Source organism: Aethalodelphis obliquidens, unplaced genomic scaffold, assembly GCF_003676395.1.
Source record: "Aethalodelphis obliquidens isolate GAN/ISIS:26980383/991018 unplaced genomic scaffold, ASM367639v1 scaffold348, whole genome shotgun sequence".
Classification (NCBI taxonomy): domain Eukaryota; kingdom Metazoa; phylum Chordata; class Mammalia; order Artiodactyla; family Delphinidae; genus Aethalodelphis; species Aethalodelphis obliquidens.
In genome coordinates, this window is record NW_020838262.1 from 1 (window position 1) to 4,636 (window position 4,636).

Consider the following 4,636-nt stretch of genomic DNA (forward strand, 5'->3'; position numbering starts at 1 on the left):
CTCTCCAACTCCTTATTGCCTTTTGTTTGTTTCTAAGAACTTGAGGCTCATCTCCTTTGCCAAGCCAGACTAGGCTCATTACCCTCAACACACCCTGGCTCCAAAGAGGGCAAAAAGCAACTCTCCCTAAGGCCAGGGAAGTCTGCCAGGAACTCTGAAACCTGTGGACTGACTATGGCTGTGGGTCTGTGCTTTCACGTCCTGCTTTACATGTCCTAAAGGAACAACAGAACTGAGACTTAATTCATCTTATTTCCCAATTAACTGCCCCCAATACATCCACCTTCACCCTGTTTTACTGCACACATGAAGAATCTTTCTTCTCACCCCATTCCTCATTTGACCAGATTCCCTCTGTAAGTGTTCTACCAGGACCACAGCCTCCTCAATGCTCTGTAGATGGTGCTTCTTTATGTAAGTCTGGGTGTCCCTGGGCAGAATGGTCAGGAACTACTCTAGGACCACAAGTTCCAAGATCTGCACTTCTGACTGAATCTCTGGCCTCAGCCACCATGGGCTTAATTTCTGAAGCTGGTCAACAGCCTCCCTGGGTCCAGCTGCATCATGACAGAGGAAGCTCTAGAAGTGCTGGTGAAACCTCTTGGGACTGAGACTGTCCATTTGGGGGGCATATTTCTTATGCTGACTGGAGCTCTCTGTCACAGGTCCCTTGGTCTCCCACAGAGTCCTGATCTGAGGGTTCAAGTACTTACCCACCTTCAGATCTACTGTCATCATTCTGATCTAGGAACAATTTGGCTCCTGTGTTGGACACACCACCAGCACCATCTTTGACAACTGAGGCCCAGTCTGATCTGGAACAAAACCAACAGAAGGTTCTTCTTTCTAAAGCATTAAAGTGAGAAAAAAAAAAAGTGCATGTCAATAAAGAAGTCACACGAACTTTACTACTTGTTACTTATTATAAGAGAAAAATGAACTTTAAAAATCAACTGCCAAGCCCTTGTTTCTCTCCTTTTCTTTCTATTATTCAATGGAATACAGCACGACTTATTGAAGACAAATGTAAATAAATTACTTTGCCTTAAAAAAAAAAATAGGGCTTCCCTGGTGGCGCAGTGGTTGAGAATCTGCCTGCCAATGCAGGAGACACGGGTTCGAGCCCTGGTCTGGGAAGATCCCACATGCCGCAGAGCAATTCGGCCCGTGAGCCACAATTACTGAGCCTGCGTGTCTGGAGCCTGTGCTCCGCAACAAGAGAGGCCACGGCAGGACTTCCCTGGTGGTGCAGTGGTTGAGAGTCCGCCTGCCGATGCAGGGGACACGGGTTCGTGTCCCGGTCTGGGAAGATCCCACATGCCGCGGAGCAGCTGGGCCCATGAGCCATGGCCGCTGAGCCTGTGCGTCCAGAGCCTATGCTCCGCAACGGGAGAGGCCACCACAGTGAGAGGCCCGCGTACCGCAAAAAAAAAAAAAACAGAGAGGCCACGACAGTGAGGGGCCCGCACACCACGATGAAGAATGGCCCCCGCTCACCCCAACGAGAGAAAGCCCTCACACAGAAACGAAGACCCAACACAGCCAATAAATAAATAAATATTTTTTTAAAATTAATTAATTAATTAAATCAGGAGAGGTTGGTGGGTGAAAAAACTAGTACCCACTGGCTCCAAGGAGTTTGGGGATTATCCAAAGATTTAACTGATGTACTTCCTATGCCATCCTCTCCATGTAAAGGAAAGATCAGGAGAATATTCTGAGTTTCTCTTAAATTTCAACATATCGTCCTAGTATGTCTTCAGTAAGAGGGTACAACTTCTATGACCTTTGCTCTTTTGGGAAGATGAAAGACTTCACTTCCTGGACCATTTGAGGTGCTCCTTTGCATTGTATGAAAACTGGCAGAAGAGCTGGAACAATGAGACCAGAGTGGAAGAACAGTAATTCAGAAAAATGGAGCCTTACTCTTCTCAAAAGCATCCCCCAATTAAGTAACTAGTTGCTCTACATTCATCTTGGCATTTCTTTGTAAGATATATAAAGAGCACCATGCAGAAGATTTATACCTGAATTTTTAATTTTCATTACTTGACTTAGGAAAAATTACAGCTGATCCTTGTTCACAAAATGTGTATCCAAATGTCAGTTGGGAAAAAGGACAGCATGTTAGTTGGTGATGATTACATTCAGCTGCTACATTTCTCCAGGGCTCATTTAGACCTCTAAGCGAGGCTGAGGTGGAGTGCCTCGTGAGCCTCACTTTCCCTGAGGTGATCCAGCGGAAAGGGCACCGAAATTCTGCCCAGGAAGCCACGGTGTTCACAAACGGCCGGCTCCCGATGCCCACCTGGCTCTGAGGAGCAGGGACACTTCCCAGGCTTTCGCATCAGAGGAAGCTGATCTCTCTGAGGCTGGACCACCCGTTTCTCCCACAGTAACATCAACCGGTAAAGGAAACGCCGGCGGAGGCGGGAAAGTGGACACGACCGCCCGGGCGCGCCCGCGAGCACTGTGCCTGCGGGCAGTGTCCGAATGGACTCCCGCAGCGCGGCCCCGGGCGCCACCCGCACAAACGTTGGAGACAGCGGCCTCACGAGCCTGACGGCGGGCCTCGCCCCAGACAGTCCAGCCGCCCGGTTCGGAAATACCCCCGGCTGCCTTGCAGCGGCCGGCGTCTCTCGGGGGCTCCGGAGCCTGCGCCGAAGCGGAAGCCGCTTCTAGGTTACCTCGGATAGCTTGGCTTCGTGGAGGCCGCTCCCACCTCCCGGGGCTCTACCGCAAGTCGCCGCCGGTCCGGCCACCGCTCTAAGGAGGACAGCTCCCCGCCCCGCGCCACTCAGAGGTGGGTTCCGAGGCTCAGGCCCGGAACCACTTAGGTTCGCCTGGCCCGGACGGCCCGCCCGGAGCAGTTCCTCCGCCGCGGGCTTACCCACCCCCACCCCTCACTCTATCCAACCGGAAGGGGAAGTGACGTACCTCCGGAGAGAGGCTCCTCGCAGGTCAATGTGTCTTCACCGCCGCGAACTGGCGTTTACCAGGCGGCGAGAGTTGATGTCACGGAGTCTCAGGCCCGCGGAGCCTGAGGGCCCTGCACGGTGGCTGTCCTCTCGCGGCCATTACTTCCTTCGTCGTTGTGAGTGGGTGGCGACTGGTAACCCGGAGTCCCACCGCGTGACGTCCCCGCCCCTGCCAGTGCCCGAGCTGTCCTCCCGCCGCTTCTCACAACCTCTTCCGGTACCTGGTGTTGACTTAAAACAAAAAAATAGCCAGTTATTTTATCAGCAAAATGAGTTAATTTGGGGACAATAAAGAGTTGCTATTTGGAATAAGCAAACCCTGGCAACCATAAGCAAGTCTGGAGAACATGGTTCTTGTACACAGGAGACCTGAGGAGTTCGGAGCGACTGTTGTAACCCAAGAATCCACTGGAGCAAAATGGGAGTGTAGTGGCTTGTCATTGGCTGAATTTTGACAGTCTCTCATTGGCTCACCTGTTGCTAGGTCAGGAGAAAATCTTCCTCCTGGTGGGTAGTAAAGTAGTAACCTGTTGCTAATGCAATTGATGTCTAGTGGTTGGGCGTGAGATCAACCCCTTTGAGCTCTGATTCCATTTTAAATGAGGTACCGTTTATAATTTTCACAAAGGCAGTTTCGTCTAACTAATCTGGCTTGTGATAGGTGTGACCCAGACACTCACATGCAACCAAAGTTCCTACAGCTGGCTGAGCACGGCAATCCCTCTGTCTTACAACAGGCGTGTCAACAACCAAAAGATTCTCACTAATTAGAGAAATCAGAGAAATGCAAATGCAAATCAAAACTACCTCACACCGTCAGAATGGGCATCATTAAAAAGTCTACAAATAACAAATACTGGAGAGGGTGTGGAGAAAAAAGAACCCTCCTACACTATTGGTGGGAATGTAAGTTGGTGCGGCCACTATGGAAAACAGTGTGGAGGTTCCTCAGAAAACTAAAAATAGAATTACTATATGGTCCAGCAATCCCACTCCTGCACATATACCTAGACAAAACTATAATTCAAAAAGATACATGCACCCCTCTGTTCATAGCAGCACTATTCACAATAGCCAACACATGTAAACAACCTAAATGTCCATCAACAGATGAATGGATAAAGATGTGCTATATATATACAATGGAATACTACTCAACCATAAAAAAGAATGAAATAACATGGATACAACCAGACATTATCATACTAAGTGAAGTCAGACAAAGATAAATACTATATAATATCACTTATATGTAGAATCTAAAATATGGCATAAATGAACTTATCTACAAAACAGAAACAGACTCACAGACATAGAGAACAGGCTTGTGGGTGCCAAGGGGAAGCAGGGTGGGGGAGGGAAGGACTGGGAGTTTGGAATTAGCAGGTATAAACTATTATATATAAGATGAATTAAGTAACAAGGTCCTACTGTATAGCACAGGGAACAATATTCAATGTCCTATGATAAACCATAATGGAAAAGAATGTTTAAAAAAAAGAATGTATATATGTGTATAACTGAGTCACTTTGCTGTGCAGCACAGATGGGCACAACATTGTAAATCAACTTCAATTAAAAAAACAGAAAATTCTTGTTTACAGAACTAGCTCAGGTACTTACAACATGCAGAGGAGAAATCTTGTGTTCTACAGGGA

At 48.2% G+C, this 4,636-nt stretch overlaps 1 pseudogene; it reads right to left on the reverse strand.

Moving 5' to 3' along the window:
* Positions 1–6: 6 nt before the first annotated feature.
* Positions 7–3,815, reverse strand: LOC113616688 (putative zinc finger protein 75C; annotated as a pseudogene).
* Between the last annotated feature and the right edge of the window lie 821 nt (positions 3,816–4,636).